The following is a 14,693-nucleotide window of genomic DNA, read 5'->3' on the forward strand; positions in this document are numbered from 1 at the left end:
ATTACAATCAATACACAAAAAAACCAGATATCGGAAAAGAAAAAGGAAAGGACTACTCGTAAATTAAGTGAAGAAAATGGTACTCAAGCACAGATATATACAACTTTAAAAAAAAAATAGAAATATACACCCAATTTTCCAAACAGTTTAAAATCCACCAGCAATGTGGAACACATTACTTCGAGTTAGTGGCCTGGATGGTCACTCAACTTGTGGTAATTGGCCACTATAGTCACTCAATTTTATTTTGTCTTCTAAAAGTCGCTCAACTTTGCCTAGTAAGCTTCTATGGTCATTTTAGCGGGAAATACAATTTTATGTACCTACTTAATGGTGTGGCAGCTGTAAGAAAAAAAGAAATATTTAAAAAATTAAATTTGATATTTAAATTTATTTCGGATCCAACCCACCCTAAATCCGACCCAATTCTTGACCTGCTCCGCTTAATGGGTTGATTATATAAGATATGCCTTTTAGTCAAATATTTGGTTCCTTACAAAGGTATATCCACTACCAATGTATTGTTCAAATTTTTATTCCAAAACAAAACACTATTTTCATTTATGTTTCACTTTGCTCGAACTACCATCACTAAAACACTCTTAGGATTATTATTCCAGTAAGAAATTCCATGCCAACAAAAACACTGAGATTTCTGCACCTCTGAATCTATTTAGGGAACATTACTCTCTATGTCTACTGGGAGAAAATATTTACACCACGTAGCCCATATTTTGAGTCTATTACCTGGTTTAGCCCATATTTTTGTACACTTTATACAAGGTTGATACATTATGAATAATGCTTTTCCCAGGTATAATGTTGTATAATATTGTATATTGGGCTACGTTGCGTAATATTTTATGTTGGGTTATATATTCTTGAAAATTTCCTTCTTTTTTTATTTTTTTTATTTTATATATATAAAAGCTATCACACCCACAAAAACAACAACAACAACAACATTAACAAAAACAATAACAACAACAACAGAAACTACTACACTTCAACAAAAAAAGTTAGAGATAATATTAAATACCTTCCAGGAGTATATGCATTTGAGGTTCGAAAGGTCCCAAACTCTAATTAGCCGACTATGACTAGCAGAAAACAGCAAATTGTTATTACTATTAGGACTAAGAGCAAGAGCTGTAACTTGGCCCTCCTCTATTATAGATTTTATCGAAGCATTCGATAAATCTACAATCTTAATTGTAGCACTACACACACATACGATAAACGAACCATCTGAAGCAACAACATAAGGTCCACCAGTGTAAAATTGCTCTAGTGACTTCACACACTTTGAACTCTTCTTCAATTCCATTTTAGTTGTCAAATTCACAAACACAATAATCTCTAAAAATGATACATTATGTATAATGCTTTCCCCCAGGTATAGTATTGTAATGCGGTATAAATATAATATGTATATTGGGCTACGTGGCATAATATTTTATGTTGGACTGTATATTTTTGAAAACTTGTGAAAATTATGCTCTATGTCTACTGGGAGAAAATATTTACGCATCGTAGCCCAGATTTTGAGTTTGTTACCTGGTTTAGCCCATATATGTGTACACTTCATACAAGGTCGATACATTATGAATAATGCTTTCCCCCAGGTATAATGTTGAATAATATTGTATATTGGGTTTCGTTGCATAATATTATGTTGGGTTGTGTATTCTTGAAAATTTCCTTTTTTTTTTTTTTTTAAATATAAAAGCTATCACACCCACAACAACAACAACAAAAAAAACTACTACATTTCAACAAAAAAAAGTTAGAGATAATATTAAATACCTTCCAGGAGCGTAGGCATTTCATGTTCGAAAGGTCCCAAACTCTAATTAACCGACTATGACTAGCAGAAAACAGCAAATTATTATTACTATTAGGACTAAGAGCAAGAGCTGTAACTTGGCCCTCCTCTATTATAGATTTTATCGAAGCATTCGATAAATCTACAATCTTAATTGTAGCACTACACACACATATGATAAACGAACCATCTGAAGCAACAACATAAGGTCCACCAGTGTAAAATTGTTCTAGTGACTTCACACACTTTTAACTCTTCTTCAATTCCATTTTAGTTGTCAAATTCACAAACACAATAATCTCTAAAAATGATACATTATGTATAATGCTTCCCCCCCAGGTATAGTATTGTAATGCGGTATAAATATAATATGTATATTGGGCTACGTGGCATAATATTTTATGTTGGACTGTATATTTTTGAAAACTTGTGAAAATTATGCTCTATGTCTACTGGGAGAAAATGTTTACGCATCGTAGCCCAGATTTTGAGTTTGTTACCTGGTTTAGCCCATATATGTGTACACTTCATACAAGGTCGATACATTATGAATAATGCTTTCCCCCAGGTATAATGTTGAATAATATTGTATATTGGGTTTCGTTGCATAATATTATGTTGGGTTGTGTATTCTTGAAAATTTCCTTTTCTTTTTTTTTTCTTTAAATATAAAAGCTATCACACCCACAACAACAACAACAAAAACTACTACACTTCAACAAAAAAAAGTTAGAGATAATATTAAATACCTTCCAGGAGCATAGGCATTTCATGTTCGAAAGGTCCCAAACTCTAATTAACCGACTATGACTAGCAGAAAACAGCAAATTATTATTATTATTATTATTATTATTATTATTATTATTATTATTATTATTATTACGGCTAAGAGCAAGAGCTGTCACTTGGCCCTCCTCTATTGTAGATTTTATCGAAGCATTCGACAAATCTACAATCTTAATTGTATCACTACACACACATACGATAAATGAACCATCTGTAGCTACTGCATAAGGTCCACCAGTGTAAAATTGTTCTAGTGACTTGACACACTTGTAATTTTTCTAAAATTCCACCATTTTTTAGTTGATAAAAGAGAAATTGAGAATTTTGTTAGATAATTAATTTGTTAAAAACTAGGGTTATAATTGAATGAATTTAATACAATTATAGTGGCAATGGAGAAAGAAAGAAAGAGATACGAAGGGCTGAGCAAGGGGACTGAGGTTTAGGCTTTTATAGGTTTGCTTTTCTGAAGAAATTGAGTAAAAAGACCCTAAACTAAAGTGTTTTAAGGAATATAAACCCCAAACATTTTTTTAGTTACTATTTAGACCCCTTTTAAGAATGTTCTGTAATTTCTTTGGTAATATTATCTAATGTTTGCATGGTGCCTTACTCTTCATTAATACTCCCTCTGTTCACTTTTATTTGTCCAATATTCTAAAATAGATTTTCGCTTTTACTTGTCATTTTTAACATATCAAGAAAAGACAAATGTTTTTCCTGTTTTATCCATAGTATTAAATACTCACTTCAAACCATTTTTCAAATCCAATAAAAATATGCACCAATTAATATGGGTACATTGGTAAATTATGCACTTCATTTATTATTTTTTAAACAACGTGAAAAATTCAAAGTGGACAAGTAAAAGTGAACGGAGGGAGTATACTTTTTGTGGCAGCATCCGTCCCAATTTATGTGATACTTTGCTTATTTTTTAGAGTCAATTTGACTAAATTTTGAAACTAAATTAGATTAGATTAAGCCAATATTTTAAGAATAAAATTTATATATTTGAAAACTATATGAAAAGTACGGTAAGTTGCAACTTTTCTCATATCAATTTAGTGAAAAAAGACACCTTAAAATGTCGGTCCAAGTTCATGCAGTGAAAAATGTCACATAAATTGGACAGAAGGAGTACTATTTTTTATTTATGTTAAATTCACAACACAGTAATCTAAAGAAGATGAGATTTTGCGCCAGTTTTGATGAGGGCGGAGTGGGAGGGGAAGGGGTTTAGGGTTTTAAAGGACCTCAAACTAAAGTGTTTTAAGGAACATAAACCCCAAACTTTTTTTATTTACTATTTAGGCCCCTTTTAAAATTAGGCCTAATTTTCCCATTATAAATTATACTTGAACCGTTTTGTAGTTTTTAAAACTTTGGGTTGCATATGATAAAGAACTACATTTGTACCAGTTTGTATTTTTAATACTTTGGGGCAGCATATAGGCATACATTAAAGTTGGACCAAATTGTATTTTTTCAGACTTCAGGACTGTTTTTGGTATGAAAATTTTTGGACCACTTTCTATTTTTTAAGACTTAGTTGCATATATCCCTACAGTAAGTAGCGACATAAATCCCAAAACAAGTGTTTTTAAGGAACATAAACCCCAAACTTTCTTTTATTTACTATTTTTATTTATGTTCCGTACTGTTTTGCTATGTTTTTTCATGAGTCAAGGGTCTATCGGAAACAAAATTTCTAGGTAGGAGTAAAGTTTGCGTACACATTATCCTCTCTAGACCCCATTTGTGAAATTACACTATGTATGTTGTTACTGTTGTATTTAGGCCTAATTAAACTAATCCTTACTTACTATATACATATTGTTTGAGTCAAAAATCGTACTTTGCCCAAATAGTTAAATTAGTATTGAATGTTCAATAAGGTTAACTGCAGTAGGTAGTAATTTGATAAAAATGGTAGAATTAACACAAGCGAGTTATTAAATATTGATAAAGAATAGGTAAACACAAGGGGAAAAGTAAACTTATGCCAGTTATGATGAATAGCAGTAATGGATTTCTCCTTTACGAAGAATGAACAAGAACGGACAAGAGCTTGATGATGACAGAATAATAATAATAATAATAATAATAATAATAATAATAATAATAATAATAAACAGAAAGTTGTCAATAATCATGTATTTTTCAGTAAGTATTTGTTGCCTAAATATACAAGTGATAGTCCTAGTTATAGGTATCTAATCATATTTGGTGTCTTTCCCGTTGTGTGTATGTTACGGCAATCATTAATTGCTGAATTAATGATTGTCATTTAATTCTTTGATTCTGGCTATCAGAAACTATTTTGCCGTTACTGCATTAACTCTATCCAATGCGTAATCAAGAGGGTCTCGTATGTTGTTCCCGTTGATGTTCTTTCCGTTGACCATGTCATCAGTATCAGCTTCCTCTTCGTAAATGCTATGCTCGACATTACTATAAGAGCTTTCTACGCCATTATATTTAACTGACACGTGTCAACTATATGTTAGTCTACATGTTAAGCTCGATTTTCACCCATACAGATAGTCCCTCCATTTTTTGGGTTCATCACAAAGATGTTCCGGAGGAATTGTCTCGCCGATTTTCATTAATCTTTCCTTGATTAGACATTTGAATCATTTCATTGCGGAATAGGAAACGTTGTAACTGACGTTAGATCACGGCCCACCAACGTGATGGGTACGTGGCATAAGCGCAAAAGTTGAAAAAACTTGCATAGTTGCATTAATGACAAAGTCAGACGTGTGGCGCGTGGCCGGTACTGTGCCCTTTATTTTCTTGCCGGTTTCCGATGCAATAATGACTCCTCTATAAAGCGATTTTTTCCCTCTTATTTTTTGCTTCCAATTCACGCTTCAATTTTTTGAATATCTTTGCTACTTCTTCTTCTTCAACTTCTTCGATTTCTTTGACTTCTTTGATTTTCGACCATGTCTTCTCCTTCATCTTCTCAAAATATTTCACCAGAAAAGACGGTTATTGTTGACGTTTTCCCTCCCAATGTAGGTGTTAGAAAACCTAAGAACAGATTGTCTTCTAAAAAAATTATAAGTGATGCTATTACCGCTGCTGCTGTTTCTAGGCCTTCATCTTCAGTAACTTCTGATGCCAGTGATGATAAGGTCGAAATGGTAGATCTTCCCTCTGTTGATAGTGTGCACTCCAAAAACCTACTCATACTACCGATTTAAAGATCACGAATGAAGATGAAACTGATGTGGAGAGAATGACTAAGGTCTCCGAGATTATGTCCCATATTACCGAAGACCTTGTTCCTTCTATAGTTGAAAGATGTAATTGGAAGGATCACTTCGTGGAAATTATTGTTCCTGAACCAGATAGACCCGCCACTTCTCACTTGCCTGGGTTCTCTGCAATGTACCTCTACCCCTTCACCATCGGGTTTAACTTACCTTTAACTCCGTTGATCAACCAATTATGTCGGCGTCTTCAAATTTGTGTAGCGCAACTCAGTCCCGGAGTTTGGCGCTTGATTCAATTATACAATATGTTGCTCGAATTGCCAACATTCAGCTTACTTTAGATCATAATTTATATCTGAAAACCCTTCGTTTTATAAGGGGTTCTATGATAATATTCAGGGCCCGAGGCCTGAATAAGTTGTTTGATGATCCTGAGGACAGCCATATCGTTTATGGTTTAGAGAATTTGTGTTTATTCCTACTCACCAATTAGTGAGTAGTGATCCTACAACCTTTCCGAAAAAATGGTTTGCAAGAGCTTTCAATCTCGAGCTGAATATTTTGGAGAATATTCGTGTATTTACGGAAACGATAATTCGATTTTCGGCAAGTGTTAGAACTTGGGAATCAATGGCTGTGCAACGGGGTATTTGTACTTTAGATGGCTCTGGAAAGAATAAAGGCATTCACTCTTATTAATTTATTTTTTCTGATCACAATTATCCTTAATGTCCTCATTTTGTTAGGCCATTCCAATAAAAGTAGGACATCGTCAAAGGCCTTGATTCTTCCAAATGATGATGACTCGACATTTGAAAATATTCGTTCTATTATTAAAAAGAGGTCGAGTGCAGAAGCGGAACCTATCCTTAAAAAGAGGAAATTGAAGAAGCATTTTTCTTCTGGCCCTTCCGTGACTGAAAAGGCTGGAGGTACGCACAACTCTGAAAGGACCGATTCCGAGGAAGAGTGATCTTTAATTTTGAGGAAAGGAAGAAAAACTAATATTTCTTTTGTTGATGTGATAAATGTCTCAGAGGACTCTTCGATGAAGGAGTCTGAGAAGTTAACTGGCATTCCTGAAGCTCCTTCTCAGAAAAAGGATCCATCGGTCACTTTCTATGAGGTGGTGAATATTGATGATGAGGAAACATCCAAGACATTTTCCCAAAGCAAAATTAACGTTAATAACCCCGAGACTGAAGATGTCGGAGTGGAGATTGCCGATGCTTCCAAAGTTGACACTGCTCGGAAGAGGTTGTTGGCTCCTCCAAATCTAGTACCTTCCCGTACACTACTGCTATTCCTGTAGGTCGATCTTCTGACCATGCAGAAGGAAAAAGACCTGTTCAAGAAGATAACTATTCATATGAAGTTGACCCTGGTGGTGAAGCTCTTCGGGCTGATGATCCCGCAGTCAAGTTGATACAGTCTTTTGTCCCTCTTACTGTTAATTACAACTGATCTTTCAATTTGTCTGATGAGGCAAATTTATTGGCTAATCCTCATGTGATGATAGCTTTGTCAATAGTTTCATATGACTAAAAGAACATGTCGTTCTAAAGGATATGCCTATGTATCAGATGAACATGATTGCTTTTGGGCTTATGATCCAGGTGTATTTCTTTTCATCTTTCTGTAGATTTTCTTCCACTAGATTTTTCTCATGAGTTATAACTTTTGATAATTGGCTCGCAGGCTCAGACTTACTTGGCGGGAAGTCTTGAACATTCTGAGGGTGAATCCAAACATATTGACAATCTTAATGAGGACAATGTCGCTCTAACTCAAGAATTGTCAGCTATAAAAGCAAAGCAAATTTGCTCCGATAAGGAATTAAAGGAAGCTAGAGCTGAAGTCGATGTATATAAAGCGGAATTGAAGAGCCTTCAAGATCAAGTATCCGATCTTCCAAAATTGAAAGGAGAAATCTTCTAGAAGGATACGGCCATCGACAATTTGAGAGTGAAACTCATGCAAGTGGAGACTGAATTTGAGAAAGCAAGCGATGAGATTTGTAATCTCTGAGATAGACTATCTTCCCGGAATGCTGAATACGGCGAGCTTGATGCCAAATTCAAATCATTACAAGTGAAAAGCATTCAAGATTCCGGGGATCTTACTAGAGATTTGATTGATTTGAATCAAAGTAAGAGAGACATAGCTGCTATTGAGAAGGAGTATACTGAGAAAGATCTCAAAATGAAAGCTTCACTGGAGAAGAGAAAGATCTCAAAATGAAAGTTTCACTGGAGAAGAAAGATAGATTCATTACAAAATTTTTGCGAAAACTCGAGGATCTGCAAGATTGCGGGAGGCAACTCATGTATCGAAAAGACAAATATAAGTAGAAGGACAAGCAATTGGAAGACGCCCACGCCGTGAAAAAGCAAAATGTTGTTAACCTGGTTGTTCTCTAAACTTGTTTCAATTTTCTAAAAGGCCTTGATGTTGCTTCATTTGATCATGCCAATGCCCTCGCTATTGCTGAGCGAAAACCAAAGGAAGCTCATGATCTTCTCGGTGACATGTTCGGAAATGAAAATATCGAAGGAGAAGATGATGGAGATGATGTTGAGGAGGAACGTGATTCTGAGAATGCAGGTAATCGTTTGTTTTGAAAAGAAAGATCCATCTTATAATGATCATACTGAGATCATTTTAGAGGCTCCTGTACCCGTTGATGTCCCGGATCAAAATCAAGTAGTTGATCCTAATGTTGGGAAAGTAGTGGAAAATGTTAATCCTTCCATTCCTTCACCAGACATTTCTGTTCCTCCCAATATTTAATTGTTTCTCTTACTCTTGCTGTGCTTGTGTTTGGCGATTTATTTATAAGAATTTTGTTTTTGGGTTGACTTGTAATGAATAAAGCTTTGCTTATCCATACTTCGTCTTTTCTTTTTTATGATAAATCTCTTGTAAAATTCCTTCGGTTAAAACCTTTCCCGGGTGATGAATCCGCTCCAGAATTTCAACCTCGGGATACTTGTAAGAAGATTTGTAATTTTTCCCTAAATATATTCGAGAAGATGATTTGAACATCCCATTCATTATGAATAAATTTCTTCACTCGTAAAGCCGAAAAAGAGGTCCTTACTTATAATGAGAGATTTGCTCTACTTTGTGAAAAAGAAAGTTTAAACAATGTATTTGCTACTTAATCACAAAGTAATTTTAAAATACAAAAGGTAAAAATACCTTAAGTTGCTGATTCTTCACATGATTTCGGCAAGTGGAGCTTATACGTGCTCGACATCTCCAAATACTTGGAAATAAAGATTTGCTCTATAAATATTGGAAACGGTATAACTAATGTAATTCTGTCAGTCCTCTAGTTTAGATTTTTGAATCGGAATTCAAAAACATGCTACTAACTGAATCGGGAATATCAAGAGATCAGAATATTTTGTCACATTTGGTATTTGCTGGGGCATCATGCAATTAAATTGCATGAATTTATCATAATGAATAATTTTTGTAATGCTTGTACTCAATGTCTTGTCGTGATGGCATTTATGCTTGCGTCATCCATACTTGCATTTATGTTCATTACATTAGCTGTTGCCATGCATGTATATAGTCCCTTCTCCTTCTCGGCAAAATGGTTTAGTTCCCGTGGATTCACTTGAGTTTTGGCGGGAAAATAGGTCATACTTCAGACTGAAAAGACAGTTTATTTTTCCGATGAGCCTCTTCGATTCGCGTAACGTCTCATAATTACCTGTCATAAAGGCAACTTTTTATTGGAACCGTCAATTCCAATCCTTTGTATTCCTCTTTTAGACTTATATAAGGACGTGAGTCATTGATCAAATATCACACAATCTTCTTTCCTTTCTCAAATCGCTTAAAGTAAGCAATATTCTTCGCAATCTTTCTGAAACCATGACTTCTTCTTCTGACAAAAATCCTTCTGAAATTCCATCCAATCCTCTTGAATTGGAGGCTCTTGCTAATGCCTTTCATCCAACTCGTTTCGATTACTCCAATGACTTCAAAGTTTTCCACCATTCTTCTCTAATAGAGGATATTGACCCCTCTATTGCTTTTGAAAATATTACTTCAGGCGCTCAAGAATGCAACTTGGGTCCTGATGTTATTTTAGCTGTTGACAACGGGACAAAACTCCATCACCATGTTGATGGTTTTACTTTAATACCTATTTTCCCCTTCCTTATTGGATTTCTGTTACCCATCCCTCTTGTCATTGAGGAATTCTGCAGCTGATACCTGGCGATTATTTTATTGCCTTCAGTATTTAGCTATTAAGGCTAATCTTCCTTTTACTTTGGATCATCTGATGGATTGGGCTGAAATAGGGGTGTCAAATGGAGGGGGGGGGGGGGGGGGTTGGGCTGAAATTGACCCAATCAAAATGGACTGAGGTGGTAAATGGGTTGGGCTAACATTGATCCAAAAGTTACTTGAGCTGAAATGGGCTAAAAATGAGTTGGGTCATGACCCACCCAACTTGACCCAATTTTTTTGAAGGGTTTATTTTCTAGAAACACATCTTTCGCGAAAAATATTTTTGCCGATTTTTCAAAAATATTTTTGAGGAAAACATTTTCCGTGGTAAATATTTTCGAACAAAACATTTTTCGTGAAAAATATTTCCCTTCATACCGAACATACTACAAACTTATAGGATACATGATACATGAAAAGTGTATACATAGAAAAAAAAGATAGAGTAAACCCAAGAAACAAACCCAAATTTAAGTAAATCTTAAAAACGGGCTAGAATTGAGCTAATTTGGAGATCACTTTAAAATGGGCTATGTTGGGTTGGGCTAAATTCAGCCCAATGTGAAATTATCATGAGCCCAACCCATAAAATTTTGGGCGGGTTGGGCGGGCGATCACTTTTTGGGCCAAATTTGACACCCTAAATCCATCTATATATTCCCTTTGTTTTTCGGGGCGGTTTGATTCATTTGTTTCCCCGTGGAGAACGCAACCTAATCGATTCTATTGATTCCAATGATGTGGATCAATTGCATCGATTTGTCAAAAATCGATTAGAATTACTCCATCGCCCCTCTGACAATGTTTTCCTGGAGACATGGAATTATCGCCTCTTTGACAATGTTTTTCCGAAGGCATGGAATCCAACTCCGAATCCCGTTAATCAGAACGAGATCACTGACATTTTTGATTGGGTCACGAGTTTGTTGGAAGCTTCTGGGGATGTTATCCGTACTTGGAGAAGGTTAAGGTTTCTTCCCTCAGTTTTTCCTTTAGAAAGGTCTGGACCCTCGAATAAAAACCAAAAAAGGGATGTAATCGTAATAGAAGATGATGACGAGGAGGTTTAAGCTGGTATTCATCATTCCATTGCTCCTCCTCTACCTAATCCCAAGCCTTCGGTAAAAGCGGTGTCTCCGAGGAGTGTCAACCATTTCCAACAAAATAGCTTTCTGGGATCCTTACCGTTATTAAGAATGTCTCATGGTAATGCGGAGTTATCTTTGGATCATCTATCCGAGATGATTCTACAAGGTCATGCCTTTGTTGTGTCTTCTTCGTCACATGTTGCTAAAACAAGAAAAGAAAATGAACAACTTAAGATAAAAATAAAAAACCTTAAGTCTGACCTTCGTGATTCTAACTCTGTTGAAGCTGCTCTGATGCTAAACCTGGAAGATGCTGTTGGTGCGTTACAACATCGGGATAACGCAATGCAAGTATTGAACGCATCTTATGCGGATCTTCAGGATTGGCTTAGAAGTGTTGAAGCTTCTCATGGACATTGCTACTCCTAATGTAAGCCATTGCGCCTTCAACGCGATGTGGATATCCTTAAATCTTGGAAAGAGGATTTTGAGGAAGTTCTTACTCCAGGTTTTAATTTGACCACATCTCTTCAGGCTGTCACCAATGACCTTCAAGCTGCAACGCCATCTCTAAAGATTAAGAAGATTCCGGAGAACATTCCCGAGATTAGAATCGCTCTCTACTCCAAGAACGTTAAGAATCTCGAAAAAGTGTGTGCTGATTTGGTTCGTGGTGTCATCAAATAATTCTAATCTTGGTGCTTGAAGTTATGATCACCATTGCTGATTCTTAGATTCCTGCTATCTTTAAGTGAAAGAGTTAATCCATATATACCTTTGGTATTTCCGAATATCTTTCTATTGTACTCTCTCTGTCTTCAATGACTAAACTTTTTGCTTGAATTATCTTATGAGTGTGTTTTCTCCTTTTCATTGCACCATGGGTGCGTTAGCCTTACATATTGAATTTGATGGAATTGAATCATTGAGAAATACATGACCATATAGTAAATTTATTTAAATAACTGGAGTTACGGGTGATATAGTTGCTCTATGAATCGGGATCACGTTTGTGCAATGTTCATCGATGTTATCTAACTGACTGGTATTATAAGCATAATTTCCTGCTAACCAGCCAAAATCACGACTTCGGAACCATATACTAATTACTGAAACAAAGGTACTGTAATCTTGAGAGATTTGCAATTTCATTGATGAAATAACTACAAATGGCAGGCTGAATGCCTTAATCGGAATGATTAGCAGTCCCTAGTGTATTCATACAGACTGACAGTTCCTATTGATAGTCCCCCGTTGTTTGGTTGTGAAGTATGAATATTCAAGCAATGTAACATATATATCATCTTCATATATCCTACTTACTGCCTCATTAAGAGCCTTTCCGGTAAATTCTAATCAGGATGAAACCTGGGGAAATAGTTCAGCTCGTAAAATGTATCTCTGTGTTAGGAATGATAAAGCTTCAAATTGATTATGTTGCAATTATTGGTGATGATTTTCCTGTATATAGTCTTTAATTGGAATGCTCCTAACTTGCCTTCATTCGGGATCTTGGTTACTGGGGTCACTGATCACAAGACCAAGTCCCCGAATTTGAGTTTTGTTATTACAACCAATTTCTTTCGGCATCTCAAAACGGCATATGATCTCTTTTCGGAGAAAATTAATCATTTATGTTTGCCCAATTGTTGTGTAAGCACCTTTGGAATTGGGGAATGGTCCCATACTGTCAAGTCCCCGTTTCATGAATAGTCTCGGGGAATGGATAAATTTTGTCGGCTTATATATCATCGATGCATAATTTCGCGTTGCCGAACAATCTGTCCTCTAACAGTACCCATTCTTTGAATCTGAACGAAAATTCAAATATTTGGGTTTGAAGTTTCTACATTTGGGGTTCTTTTATATTAAAAGTCCCATTAACTTGATTCACCACCAATTGCGAATCACCATGTACCTTGATTCTCTCTGCTTCATATTCCAAAGTAAGTTTTAAACCTGCAATAACGGACTCAAAATCGGCCTCTTTGTAGTTTTAAACCTGCAATAACGGTCTCAAAATCGGCCTCTTTGTTAGTTCCTTTTGTACATTTTATGGCTTGGCGTAAAATTTCTCCGATCGAGACCTTGAGAATTACGCCTAATCCCAAACCATTTTCATTCGATGACCCATCTGTATAAAGGGTTCAAATTTCAAAGGACAATCCCAAAGTCGCAATGGCCTCTTTCTCAATGCCTAACGATATTTTTGAACTAAAATCAGCTAAGACTTGTGCTTTTATGGCATTTCGGGGTTGTTAGGTTGTATCGAACTTACTAAATTCGATTGTCCATTTGGATAGCCTTCTTGACAATTCCGGCTAGCGAAGAATACTCCGGGGGGGGGGGGGGGGGAGGGATGTCATGACTACGGAAGTAGGATGACATTGAAAGTAATGTCTTAATTTTCTAGCAGCATCAATTAAAGTTAAGGTTAATTTTTCTAAGTGAGGATACCTAGTCTCGACATCAACAAGTGTTTTACTGACATAATAAATTAGATATTGTTTACCTTTTTCTTTATGTACGAGGATACGCTTACCGACACTCTGAGACGGGGAGGTAGATCAACAACTTCTCTCCAGGGTTAGGCTTTGATAACAACGACAGGCTTGATAAATACTTTTTTAGATCCTGTAGTGCTTGTTTGCATTCTGGTGTCCATACAAAGTTTTGTTACTTCTTATGTACGGTGAAGGATTAGCGACATCTCTCTGATGACCTGGGAATGAATCTGGACAATGCTGTTGCTCTTCCCGTTAGGTTTTGTACTTCTCTCTTGCTTTTGAGCTCATCGGGATTGAAGTGTTATTTGAATCCCACGTCGATGTGTCCCCTGTTATTCTCTTAGTTGCGTCAACCAATCCAAAGTAATAACGCTTGCGTAAACAGAGTGATCTTACAGACGGCACCAAACTGTTTGAGTCAAAAATCGTATTTTGCCCAAATAGTTAAATTAGTATTAAATCTTAAATAAGGTTAACTACAGTAGGTAGTAATTTGATAAAAATGATTGAATTAACACAAGCGAGTTATTAAATGTTGATAAAGAATAGGTAAACACAAGGAAAAAATAAACTTATGCCAATTATGATGAATAGTAGTAATGGATTTTTCCTTTGCCAAGAATGAACAAGAATGGACAAGAGCTTGATGATAAGAGAATCAGAATAATAATAATAAACAGAAAGTTATCAACAATCCTGTATTTTTCCGTAAGTATTCGATGCCTAGATATACAAGTTATAGTCCTATTTATAGGTATCTAATCCTATTTGATACCTTTCCCGTTGTGTGTATGTAACGGCAATCATTAATTGCTGAATTAATGATTGTCATTTAATTCCTTGATTCTAGCTGTTAGAAACCATTTTTTAGTAACTGCATTAACTCTATTTAATGCATAATCAAGAGGGTCTCGTATGTTGACCATGTCGTCGGTATCAGCTTCCTCTTCGTAAAGCTGTGCTCAGCATTACTATCAGATCTTTATACGCCATTGTATTTAACTGATACGTG

This window comes from Lycium barbarum, chromosome 8, assembly GCF_019175385.1.
Source record: "Lycium barbarum isolate Lr01 chromosome 8, ASM1917538v2, whole genome shotgun sequence".
Classification (NCBI taxonomy): Eukaryota; Viridiplantae; Streptophyta; class Magnoliopsida; order Solanales; family Solanaceae; genus Lycium; species Lycium barbarum.